We start from the raw sequence: 14542 nt of genomic DNA, 5'->3' as shown, positions 1-14542 counted from the left end.
AGTAGTTTGATAATAAAATGTAAACAAGATAGATAAAATAAGAGTGATGGGTAAAGATGGTTGTGGTCATGATCACAGAAGGCCTGAGGAGATGACTTTTGAACTAAAACCTGAATGAGGAGAAGGTGGCCATAAGGAAACCTTCACGTAAGAGCAGTCCAGGCAGTGGAATCAAGGAGAACGATGCTTTGGAGGAGAATCAACTTGGGGGCTTCCAGGGTCAAAGTGAAAGCCAGTGTTGCTAGAGTTTAATGAATAAACAGGGCAACCTGGGAGCAGAATTAAAAGAAATAGGCAGAAGCCAGAGAATGTAAGACATTCTAGGCTATGACAATGAGTTTTATTTTACTCTAATTGCAATAGAAGCCATTGGAAAAAAATGAAGAGATTTGATTTGATGTTAAAAACTCAATTTGGCTTTGTTTTATAGAGAATGGATTATGAGAATAAGATTGGTGAAAAACATGGAACTAGCTAGCTCATTGGAAAGTTATTGAAGAAATCCAGGAAATACATGGTGGTGACTTGGATTAGAGATAGAGCCATGGGAGATGGTAGGAGACAACCGTGGTATTAGATGCATAGTGCATTTTAAAGATAAAACTAACAGAAATTTCTAATGGATTGGATGAGGAATTGAGAGAAATTATGGGTGTAGTAAAGAGTATGTTCATGAAAAATACACTTTCGTAGGGCTGTCAGAATGATCAGGTAGCAATCTAATAGCTAATGGCCTTGTCTGAGAAACTCCCATGGAGTCTGCCCCAAGTGCCTAAGTCAGGGTAAGTGTCCATGAATGGAAGGAGAACAATGTAGATCACAAAGAAATCATTTATCAGATCATGTGCTATATTATTTGGCTCCAAATGTATCCTTTTATCTGATTACCATACAGAATGTGAGCTGTAGTAGTGGGCAAGATTCTATTTGGCTCTAAGTAATTTAGAATAGCTATATAAAGTTTCAGTGTTATTCAGTTATATATACAGGGACATCTAACTCCTTAGATGGGCAATGAACAAAAGTCTGTACATTGTTAAAATTTATGATTCTGGCTAAAAGTACTTTTTCACACTAATCCTTGTTAGTCTGTTCCCACTTGTAAATTAACCTTTTTACTGGATAATTATCACTACAGGGTAGAAGTGCTTCCTTTAGCATCAATAGTTTTCCAAAACCTCCATAGTGTTAATGAACTTCAGGACTGAGCTCTCCCAGGGTGAAAGGACCCATAACAATCCTGGGAAATGAAAACTTTTTTTTTTAATGTTCCAAATGCTTAATTACCAAAACATCTACACTTACTTCTAAGTTCAAGCTAATAAAAGTTTTCTCAGCAGGCTTATTGTGAGTTATCTTTTTCTTTTCTTCTAACTACATATTTGTCTCCTCCTCATCCCCTTCTCCTTTTGTCCCTCTTCCTCCTCCTTCTCCTCTTCCTCTACCTCCTCTTTCTTCTTTTTCTAAGTTATTCCCTCAATGATCTAAATGGACTCCAGCTGTGGGCTCCAACTGTGAGAGACTGTACCCAAATTGATCACAAATCCTGTTGGTTTCTTACTTTCCCATGAGCAAATCATACATTTCTGTTCTCAAAAGAAGCTGTGGCAACATGTACATTCCACATCTTTCAGGCTCTGAGACAGGTCTTAAAACTGTTTAGCTTCACTTGTACCTCCACCTGGTCAATTAAGATTTTGCTTGTTTCTGAGTCATGATGTGCTAGCAGGCCTGATGGGGTGGCAGCTGTCAGGGGAGGGAGTTCCCTAGAAGGCATTAACTCTAAAAAGTGTCTTGCTGATTATCATACACACAATATCTTTGAAAAAGAGCACTAAAATCATGTAATATGTTCCTCAAGACATGTTCTATAAGAAGGGAGTCCATGGTCAGGGTGTTTGGGAAATCCTGGATTAAATGAGTTTCTTTATCAAAACTTCCAATAAGCTAACACATTTCTACAATTTCCAAGTTTTTAGAATACTATTATAAGGAAGATGACCATGAGACCCCTTTAAGAAGTATCTCAAAGGGCAAGTATTCTATTTTCTGCTGTTCCACAATTATTGAGCTTCTTGTGCCTTGTGGGAGAACTCACTTTGAGGGCACTCAAAGGAGCACTAGTGAGATCAATGAAAGCAACTTAGCCCACTGACTGTCTCCACTGCAAATAGGCACAAGAGTCCAAAACAAAATTCTCTCCCTAGAGTTTCATTCTGTTACTTAGGTCAATTTTTGAAAGAAGTGTAACAAGAAGTGGTTCCCCACATGGAAAATATTGACCCTGAGTGAGGACCAGGTTTATGGGCAGTTGATAATTGTACAAGCTTTGAGCTCTGACTATGGTTCCTTTTGATTTCAGCCATGCTATTCTCATATTTAAGGGAAAATGGCTTAATTTCTTTAAGTTCTGAAGCATCCCTAATAAATTTGCTGTGCAAATAGTAAAAATGGTTCTCTCTTTTAGATGTGTTGAAATTTTAACTGTGACATCACAAGAGGTTGTTCAGAGGCAAAAACTCAACATTTATTAGGTTTGTACTCATTGTGCCCTACAGGTCCTGGCTTATTCTGGTCACTATTTATTGCGTTATGCTACAAAAGTTCTTGTGCCCGAGGGCCAGCTGCTGATAAATTACAGGCATAAGACCTATTATGTACTATGACCACATAAAGGAAATAAAAAGATCCCATAATCTCATTGGATTTTCAAAAAGAATTCTTTATAGAATAAAGCCTTAGGCAAAGGGAAATATAATAATAAGTGATAAAACTGTTATGCAATTGACTTTATGATGATTGCTTGCTCTGTAGATCAGTATCTCAGCCTATGACTCAGGAGTCCTACTGGATCTTGGAAGATACTCCGACTTCCCCTTAGTTGCTATGCTTTCTCATACAAGAACACTTAGATTCTGGTATATAATTGTGATCTTTAGTTGATTTTGTGTCAGCAATTTTGAGGTTGTCTTGAGAAAGATTTATTTACTATCATAATGTCCAATGAAAAATGCTGCTGTGTTCTAGATATCTCTGGAAGTTATCAGAGAAAACATTTATTCATTTTTCAAATTATTCAACAAATATTTATTAAGTCCTGTGTGTGCAGCATTTTTCTAGGTGTTTGGAATCCAGAGAAGCTAAGTATCTCTTAATGCCATTTTCTGACATCATATTACAACTAGACACATAGTTTAAACTTATGCTATAGACCGGTTTTATTTAGAAAGTCATTAAGGAAACACTGGCTTCAAAATGAAAAGGGTAGAAGGGATATCTACTGGTTTAACTTTAGCCATTCAAGAGGTTCTGTGCTGATATAATAGTCACTTTATTTCCTTGGTTTTGTGCCTGGATGTGGCTGCTGCCTACAACAGAATGTTGCTTTCACATTTGTATTTAATCACTAACTGTTAGAAAATATATTAATAGCAACCAACTCTTGGGTGATTTAACCTACACTGATCCTCCTCCTTCTGGATTACATGACCCTGACTTACAGATCATAGTTTATTGATCGGGGGGAAGACACTTGACCCATGCAGCTGTGTCATTGTAATGGTAGTGCTCCAGAATAAAGGTCCATGAATCTTTGCCATCATGGACTCTGGATCTACTCACTACCTCTTTACCTTGAGCTGTAGTTATTTTAGCTTTTTCTTTTATTGTATTACCTATTTCAGTATTCTTTTAATAAATTCTTTTTTACCAGGGGTATTTCTTTCTTAAAATAAGAATAGTTACTAGATCAATAAATGTTATAGAAGTTGTCCAATCAAATTCTCTAACCTTAAACATACTCAACGATGACATTTCATTTCCATTCAAGATAATCTGCAATGTTCCTTAGGTTATTTCTAATCTCCCTTCTTTCTCACTACAACTGTCAACTTACTGTTGTCTTAGTCTCCTGTTTTTGACCCTAAGAATGCCCTTTGGACTTTTTGACTGGTCCTGGCCTTTCTGGCTTGGCCCTTAAACTCCGTGGGACTCCAGTGCAGACTCACAACTATGACTCTACCCACTCTAGGGCATCTTTTGTTGGATCAATTTCTCCAGCCTTTGTCTGCTTCTGTTGGGGAAATATATGCATCCACTCCGGTTCTCTATGGGTAGGATCTAGATGAATACTTCAGGTAGTAGTAAAGTATGAGTAACTAAATATTATGGTTTGTGATTTAGAATCTTGACATCACTGTTCCAGTTTCTTCCAATATATGCAAACCAGTTTAAAATATGGATCAATATGTTCAAATTTATATAAAAGTAAAGCAATTAGATTTGAAATGTGAGGCAGTGAAATACACACGACCAGAGATCCTTATGGAATTCCATTTTAATTATATGAGCAAAATATAATATAAACAAGTACCTTTTTGGAATGGAATGATTAGTAGTTAGTCTTATTTATGCTAGGGTTTAAAGTTTTAAAAGAGTGAACATCTGTTCATCATTTAAGACTCTTCTGATGTTGCCTTTCTATGAAGCTTTTTCTGACTGCTCAGGTAGAATTAATTGACCATTCCATCTCCGGCCTGACTGTACCTGAAGCACACTTTCACCTCATCACCGCTGCCATACAACTGAATATGGTTCAATTCAGAGGCAAGCATTTAATTGTCAAGAGACACCCTCCACACCTCTTTTTCTGTCTTCTACAATGTCAAATCATGTCTCAAATAGTGGTTGCTCTGTTAGCCTGTGTCTCAGAGTGAGGGTGCTAGGGGGCAGACTGCCGCTGATCTTTGGTGTAAATGTAGTATGAGTCCAAAGTTAACATTTGTTGCTTGCTCGGGGGTTGTTACTGTGACATAGCCTATCCTGACTGGCCTATAAGATTGTGTCAGAGGAAGGTTTTTGGTTAGAAATGAAGGTTTTATTTTTAATAATTTAAGTCCAAATTATTTATATATGGAGGTCTAATCAAATTATATTTTTTTAGTAAAAGTAGCACCAATCGTAGTTTTAGAGGCATGGACCAAACCTGGTTACTAGAAAGGGTCTGAAATTGCTAGTCTATGTAAATTTAGGGCAGGAAGACTGTCAGAACTATTTGATATTGATAATGAGCATTTCAATTTTACATTTCAGCTGCATGTATACAGTGTATAATTTCAGTATGCGCATGAATTCTGTCACAACTGTATAAACATACTGCCTTCTCAGACAATTTCCAAGGAATCCTTCAATGGCTTTTAGGCAGTAGGCTTTTGGAAAATGTTTTCAACTTCAGTTGTTTAATATTCTCTTCACAAGTAATTTTTTTGTTGATACTTACTTGTTTTGTTGGATGACAGGGCATAAAGGGAACCTTTTATTGAGCTCAATGGCAGTTTGATCAAATAATATCTAATTTGGATGCCTTGACTCTGAACATTTTCCAGATAGTGGAGAAGTGCCAAACATCTTCAGAGCTGCTCAAATGGAAAGTTTGATAAAAAGGAGCTTATGTAGAAACACTGGACTCTAAAATTCAAATATTTGGACCCAAGTATTGGCATTTTGCTGGTCTGATTAGCAAGGGTGTACAACAAAGTGTTTAGGGGCTTCTAGTCTTGTCCTAATGTCTAAATTTCTCACTGTTGCATCCAGTGTCTCACTACTTCTCTTCTTCACCTGCCCAGTAGACTATCTACTCACAATTCTATCCCTCTGCATAGCTGTTGCCTAGCATGATTGTTTCTGTTGCTTTTTTTCCTCTTCTTAAGCTCATATTCATCTTTCAGACTCTACTCAAAAATATTCCTTCTTCATGCTTGTGCTAATGTTTCGGAGAATTTACTTACACCTTTCCAGTTGTGGAGTGTTTCTTTCATTTAATTTTTAAGCTTCTTTGAATACCAGAGGTTCGACCAATCATCTTATATTCTCTGTAGCAGTCATCATAATGAGAGTTTCTCAAAAGAGGATTATTAAATTCAGGTGGAGGAATAACAAAATCCTAAGTTTCTTTTCCCTAAAAAAAAACCTCCCTAATTTAAGGAATCAAGACCTTAGCTATCTTTGCACATCCTTTATCATCAATGTCATGCATTAGTTTATATGAGGAGATGCAAGCAGGAAACTGATTTTTGTATCTGTATAGTATTGTACATTTGTCAACATGTTCTCATATGTATGATCCCTTTTGGTGCTCAGAACAGTCCTTGGAGATGGGAGGGGCAACTTTTACTACTCTTAAATGTGAGATGGAAAAATTGGGGAAAATGACCTACTTATGTTCTCACCGCTTGTCAAAAACCACGTCAGGACTCAAATGCAAGTGGAATAGTGTATTTTACTCTTTCACTTATGTCATTCTCCTACAAGAATTCCTTGCAGTTCTAGCACAGTTCTAGCCCTCTCAAGCCTGCATAGATCATTCTGAAACTGATCTGTAGCTACAGAGGGAGGTTCTTCTCACTGTACTGCTTAGGGAGCATGTTCCTGCCATAAAAAGCATGAATTTGTTGCTTGGTTTTGCATGCCAATGTACAGGGCCTGCCAAGTAGATGGTTAAACTTGATCAACAACTCACTTCACTTGATTTAAAGTCACTTGAATCTTTGCAAGTAAATGATTCATTTCAAAATCACTTCAATCTTTGTAAGTGACCACTTGTTTGACTGAGTCAACTGGTCCAAATGAGTGGAGAATGTGTTAAAGAACATGCTAAGCATGGAAGCTAGTATGTAATGTAGTATCTGGTGGAAAGTAGCATAGCTAACTAAACAGTAAATTCAAATAAGAATGCTATAATTTTAAAACAGAAAAATTAGTAGAAATAGGTTGAAAGCAGGAATCCAGTTAACAAAGTACCAGATTCCTGTAGTATCCTGAGAATTAGTATACATTAGTCAAAACTACAATAAACATTACATGTATAAAACTAAATTAGAAGAAACTTTAATCCAAAAAAGTTAAAACTATCTACCGTAATTTATAAACTAATACATTATATTTATCCCATTACCTATATTAAACAAAAAATATTAGAAACAATCATGAGAACATCCCACACACTCTGCCAGCATTTTAGTTAATTATGCATAGATAGTGGCATTGCTGAATCTTCAATCAGAGCCAGCCAAGCCAGGGTAACTTCTCTGATCAAGATTTCAGTTTTACTGCAGGAAAACAAATATTCTCAATTCTCCAAATTTTGTTCTAGCTTTTGTAATATTTTTTTTTTGCTGGGCCATTTCTATAAATTGGTCTGAAATGGGTGGGGAAACAAAAGTAATAGGTTTACTGTATAAATTCAATTATTGTGCATAATAGGATATTAGTTTTGATGTGAGATAAATTATGTATCAATTAGTGTATTGATGCATTGGTTGTCTTCAGAATATGACCAACTGTTAAACATCTAAAGAAGCAGTAAAAGTTGAGGAAATTATTCACCCAGTATTGCAACATATTTGCGGAAAGAACACAATGCTTTATAATGCACTTAGACGTACATTGCTTCATTAGATTCTCAGGACTGAGTAGCATAATTTTTTAATATAGTTTTCTCATTTCAAAACATGGAATTTCAAGTTTAGAAGAGTTGACTGTACTCCAATTTGCTCATCTAGTGAGTCAGAGCTCAGAATATAGGTTTTCTGGTTCACTGTCCAGGGTTTTTTGAACTATATTATACAAAGTTAAGTGAGTGCCCATTATTTAATGTATACTGGGGATGCCATAAATATAATTGCTTATTGAAGAAGTTATAATCTAATTAGGAAAAGGCAGAACGAGTATATGTTTTTACAAAATCCTTAGCACATAGAAGATGCTCAATACATGTATGACTGTAGGAAAGAGGTAAGTGTCCAATTAACAAAAAGCAATACATGCTATATGAATTAAAGAAATGAATAATCACTAAAGCAATGCTATCACAAAAATCTTGAAGATAGGAATGAGAAAGTGGGATGTAAATAATTTGGGTGTGTATGAGGAGTGGAGAAAAGGTTCTTTTAGACTGAGTCTGACATAAACCAAAGCACAGGGACTTCCTTTTGATTCACAGAAAGTCTAATGAAATAGCTTGAATGTAGCAGAGAATTTATGCAGGAGAGTAATGGAGGTGGAAATAGAAAGTGGAAATGGATAGAAGAGTTGGAGTTAGACTAAAAAAGTAATATAGGACTGGATTGTGAAGAACTTTTGAGTTTAAATTTAATATTGTAGAAAATGCAGAATTTTCAATGTATTTTTTATTTTGTCTCAATTTGATAAAGTCTAAAGTAGAATAGATTAGATTAGATATTAATCTAAATATCTTCATATTAAGGTTAAGAAATATGGATCTGTTTTTTAAAACTGAATTTACTGAAGTATAGCTTATGTATAATTTATGTTGCATGAAGTGTCTCCATTTAAAGTATACAAGTTGATGAATTTTAACATATCTATCTACTTGTAAAAATGTCACCACAATAAAGATATAGAACATTTCCATCACACTACCATGCCCACAAAATAAACTATGAATTCTTGTTTTGATTCTATCACTACTTAGCTAATTGGTTCTTCACTGGTCCTTTAACTTTTCCAAAATGGTAAAAGTTTATTTTTACTAAACTGTGTACTATCCCTGCCTAATTCAGGATTGTTGTGTGGGAAGTTAGACAGTGAAAGTATAAATTATTTGAAATGTAAAAATAAGACTTTATGATTCTAAGTTGTATATAGTTATAAGAAGACTCATAGAACTTTAGAATATAAGATGGGCTCAAAGATCAGGACTAGGAAAAAAACCAGCAAAAGTATTGCATTATTACAGATATGCTAGGATTTGGGCAGGTGCTAATACTGAGGGCATAGATCTTTGATGTGAAGATACAGAGTCAGATCATATTTACTAATGGACTTCAGCCTTTCTTACTAGTTCCATTCCAGCCTCATATGGCATGGGATTCAAGTTCATAACTCAGCAAAATTCCAAGTTATTTCAGATCAGGAATCGCTGAGGCTTTTCAAATTAGACAACAGCAAACGTCTAATTCATGAATGCAGACAGTTGGCATGTATTAAGATTAAAAAAAAAAAACATAGCCTAATCTCGTCATTCTCTAGATTAAATATTTTTGATGGCTCCACATTATGTTTAGATTAAACCAAAACTCTTTGGTGTGATGAAAAAAACATTTGACAATTTGAAACCTGCCTATTTCTCCATATTCCTCTCTCATCATGTTCCACCTACTCTAAGAAGAGCAGAGAGGGCATCATGACTTTTTATTATTTCTCCACAATACAATGGAAAATTTTGATAAGAAGCTATGCTACTACTTGTTGAGGCTAAACTCAGCATGATTGACAAATCATCATTATATACCATCAGACTGATTACAGTTTGTCTTAGTTCAAGAATGCTATAACAAAGTACCATAGACTAGGTGGATTTAAAAATACAGAAATTTATTCCTCACATTTCTAGAAGCTGAAAATCCAAGATCAGGGTGACATCATAGCTTAGTTCTGGTGAGGGCTCTCTTGTAGGTTGCAAACAGCTGACTTCTCCTATCCTCACATGACAGGAAGAGAGCAATCTAGCTCTCTGGCCTCTTCTAAAAAGGGCACTAATCCAATTCATGAGGGCTCCACCCTCCTAACCTAATTACCTTCCAAATGTCTCATCTCCCAATACCATCACATTGGACATTTAATTTCAATATATAAATTTTGGATTGACACAAACATTCAGCCCATAATACACAGGCTTTGAAAGTGAAAAAAATATGGCCTTAAATCCTTCCTCTGTCATTCAATAACTTTGTGGCCTTTGTTATTGAGCCCCAATAAACCTCAGTGTCCTTATTATTAAAAATGAAAATGGGGGTGATAGTACTAAGTTCCTGCAATTTTTTTGAGATTTAGTGAGGTAGCAGAATACCTAAGAGAAGGAATCTGGACCAAGTCTGCCTTGGTCTTATTCTTGCTCTGCCACAGGTGAGCTGTATAATCTTAGGAAAGTTACTTAGTTTCATTGCACCTCAGTCTCCCTATATAGTAAAGGGATAGAACCTACCTCACAGAATTATTCTTAGGGTTGAATTAATTAACAGAGGTAAAGCATTGAGAAGAATGCACAGCACACAGTGCTTAATAGAGAGAAAGACAAAGATTTTATTAACAGTAGCTTCCTACATTTGGGAAACTTTGAGGAGAGAAAGCACCACCTAAAAGGAATTGTAAAAAGTTTCCACTATAAGGTACTGTGTAAGTCTCATGCTACTCCTTTAAAGAAACCTTCAAGAAAGGTCTGCGTAATTTTTCAAAATTTTGTAGTCAGATTCTTATTTCTTATAAGGGGATGTGGTATAGAAACTAGACCATGTTGAATTGTCAAAAAGTTTAATATAGTTCTTATAAAGAGGCACTTGATAAATGGTAGCAACCACTATTGTTTATAGACATATTTAATAATTCAGAAATTCCTGAAATTCCATATGTTTTCCTCTGTACCTTTATACATTTTATCTCCTCTGCCTACAATGCCTTCCTACTTATCTAGCTTACATATTTATACATTTGCAACTTACCCTTTAAGATCTATCCTAGGTACTTTCACTTTATTGGAATTGATAAGTTCCTCCTTTGACCTGCCACAGTTCCTTATATATTCCTCTCATACAAAGCATGACTATAACTTAAATACCAGTTTTGCTCAACCACATGCAATGCCTGTACACATCAGAAGAAGAATAGTCTCTAATTAACCAATTAGAGATCATTTTGTAATAAGCCTCTCGCAGGCTGTTCTTCTTATGTGTACAAATAACTTCCCCTAACAGCCTCTACTCTATAAGAGGTGAACCCTGGAAGTGATTATCCTGGCCTTTCAAAGTTTCCTAAGGTTCCCTTTTACAGGACCCATGGCCAAGCGCTGCTCTTCAGAGTGTGTACAGGAGTCACAGAACCTACAACATCGCTTGTAGTCTCATTCTTGGGTAGATGTTAACTAAGTTGATAACAGTAGAAAATCTGTTGGCTATCACAGGCCAAATAGCAGAAGAAATTATCTGAGCTTTAGGGGAAGTAGATTAGCCTTGGATTTGTTGGCCAGGATAATTTTATATAAATAAATTGCTTTTAGGTTATCTGTTAGCCAGCCAAAGAGTAGTGTACTCCCTGAGGAGACATGTTGTATATAGGTAGGATGACCATATATTCTTGTTTTTCTGAAACACTTCCAGTTTACATCTCTTAAACAAAAATGTAATTCTGAATAAGCACCTTCTTTGACTCTTAAATATGACATGGCTTTGACAATAAATTATACGGTAACCCTATATAAGGATCAATATCAGTGATAAGGAAAATCAATTAATTTCCCATATGTGGCAGAATTATTGTCTAAGAGTACATTGAATCTCTTCTGTTGTCTGGGCCTGGGCTCCTTTGGCTTCTAGACTAGTAGAGAGCCATGGACATTACTCACATACTTCCTTTTTCTATTCATTGCCTTAATTGTTCATAAGAGTTTTCTAAGCATGATCAGTTACTAGTGTTATAGACCTAAGGGACAAAAATTGTATCAGTGACTGAGAGAGTGGGGTGTAACACACAAAGGCCACATCTTTTGATTGTGAGTGTAGCCAGAGAGGTGGAGGTGTTTGTGTACAAGTTCAATTCTCCATGGTCTGGCCTCCCATAAAGGGAGATGGCCTTTTGTGAGGCCAACAGGCAAAGCAATCAATCCTCTTTTGATATGGCTAAGCAGAGGTGGAAGCCACTTGTATGCCATACAGTTTCTCTCTTGTTAAAGAGGAATCTCCTAAACCCCTTGGTAATATCAGGGGAAGCTCTGGTACTCATTCGACAATTAAGGTAGCTAGCAGGGTAGAGTGGAAAGTCAAGATTCTTCCCCGACATATACTGCTATAACTATAAGGTTTGGATTCCAGCTCCTGATCATGAGAAAAGAAGATCTGGCTTATCCCAAATTATGAAGATTAAAAGCCCCATAGCCCAAAGACCAGGTTCCCTTTTCCTTTGCCTGATGCCTGAACTATTGGATCCCTGTCCTTCAAGAATATATTTGACATTCATCCTATTTATATGTTTTTTTAAAAAAAAATTTAGTTAGCACAAGAAAACCAAATCCGTCATCCTTCATCTTCTTCTAGATCTCAATCTCCAAAAGACTATACTTCTCCACTGCTGACATCACTCCTTTCTGACTCCCCAAAGCATCACCCTGTGTCCTCTGCAATTCACCGAGATCTTAGAGAAATCTCTTCTGTCTTCATACTTCCGCTCGATCTGGAAGCTACATCTCACCTGAGGACATTGCTTTCCATGAAGCCATTTCAAGTCATGGGTGTTTTCTTTCCCAGTTTTCTTGTGCAGCTTGGGCTAGAGAAAAGGCTGCTACCATTTTATTTTCACTACCTCTTATCTAAGTCCTCCAACTTTGAATCTCATGCCATAAAACTATACCAGCTACATTATCTCCCTGTTGTAGTCCTATTTTAATCCCCTTCCTTGAAGACATTATCCACAGGTTCACAGTTACTTTCTTTAATACCACCACTATAATTTAGGGTCTATCATTATCCCTACAGATTATCCTTTTGGTACTTTAGACTTTCATTTCTTTGAATTTTTTTAAATCTAATTATCTTAATTTCCGCCTACCTCAGCTACTTGCTCCAATGTGCAGAACCTAGACCTTGCCAGAATGTGACCCTAATTTCAAGCATTTGACTCTCTGTTCATCATCTTCTATCTTTTCAACTAATTCTTTCTAGTACCCTAACTCCAGCAATCATTTTATATCACTAGGACCTACAATTCATTGACTTTTATCATCTTTTCTCCGTCCCTTATCCCCTTGTGTCTTGACTACCCTCTGTTTAGGTTTAAATACCATGAAAAATTACTATAATCATTCTCTTGCATGTACTCTTAAAGCCCTTGCCCCTTTCTTGCTTCATTGTATTCACTTATCAAAATTATAACCTTCCTTAATTGCAAATTGCTACTCTATAACTGAATGTTGCTGGAGAAAAACACACAACCATGCTGAATGGTTTCACTTTAAATTCAGGATCACTAACCTAAAGTAAGCCTTTAATGCTGCCTAATAATTACACTAGATTTTTCTAGTTCATTCACCCTTCAGCACTCTTAAATAATTATTTTATATAATGTCCTCTCTTCTCAACCTGTTTACATATACTCCTTCATTCTCAATCAGCTTAAGATCTTTTTTCCTATTTCACTGTGAAAATTTAATAAATCAGAAAAGAACTTCAATAAATTCCTACAGCCACATCTAACCTTCCCTTTGTATCAAACTTTTATTACTATGACTGAACTGTCTGTGCTCTGAGGAAAGGCCAACCCCTCCATCTATTGGGTAGGTTTCCTCTCATCTCCTTTGGTATCAGTATTAAATAGGATGATACCAAAGAAGGAAATGCTGGAGAAATTGCTCCAACATTTTTCCTCCTACCTGAATATTAATTCCTTCTCGTCTCCCATGCCCCCTATTACAGGATCTTTCTTACATGCACAAAGAGTCTGTTATTTCTTCAATCTTAAAAGCTCTCTTTTTAAACTCCATTTTAATCTCCAGCTACTTCTCTATTTCTTTCTTTCTTTCCCTTTATAACATAAGAGTTATGTATACTCATTCTTCTGGATAACTTTGCAGCCATGATCCCTTGAACTTATGTAATAAGGCTTTTACTTCTCTCCCTCCACTAAAACCACTCTTGTCAAGGTCAACAATAGCCTCCACATTGCCAAGTTCAGAGGTCAGTTCTCAGACCTCATCTTACTTGACTCATTAGCAACATTTGGCACAGCTGATCTCCTTTCTGCATTAAAAACACAGCTTCCAGGATCACACACAGTCTAGCTTTCCTTTACTTCATTCGTTATTCCTTCTTAGTCTTCTTTGCTGACTGCTTTTCATCTCCTGTCTTCTTTACACTAGAATGCTCAATCCTTGAAACTTTTTTCTATCTGTGCTAAGTCTTTAGTGATATCATGGCTCAAAGTGTTCATGCATTATAGGGCACTGTAATTACAGGTCATTATAAGTTCTTGTCCCAATCCAATTCATCATATTCAGAGGAGCCAGATTAATCCTATTAAACTGTAAGATTGTATTACCTCTCCACTTAAAACACTCCAGTTGGCATCTACCTTAGTTTATTTTATGCTGCTGTAACAGAATACCAGAGGCCAGGTAATTTATAATGGACAGAAATTTATTTGCTCAGTTCTGGAAGCTAGAAAGTTCAAAATCAAGGGACCACATCTGGCTAGGTCTTATTGCTGCATCACAACATCACAGAAGGCATCACATGGTAGAAGGATGGAAGAGCAAAGACAGAGACAGAAAGAGAGGGTGAACCCATTCCCATGATAATGGCATTAGTCCATTCATGAGGGCCAATCCCTCATAAACTAAACACCTCATAATGGGTGTCCCACCTCTTAATACTGTTACAATGGCAATTAAATTTCAACATGGGTTTTGGAGAGGACAAACATTCAGATCATAGCAGCTTGCCATTTCATTAAGAGTAAATGTCCTTACAGAGGCTTTTGC

Source organism: Microcebus murinus, chromosome 2 (genome assembly GCF_040939455.1).
Source record: "Microcebus murinus isolate Inina chromosome 2, M.murinus_Inina_mat1.0, whole genome shotgun sequence".
Classification (NCBI taxonomy): domain Eukaryota; kingdom Metazoa; phylum Chordata; class Mammalia; order Primates; family Cheirogaleidae; genus Microcebus; species Microcebus murinus.
This window is presented reverse-complemented; position numbering follows the sequence as displayed.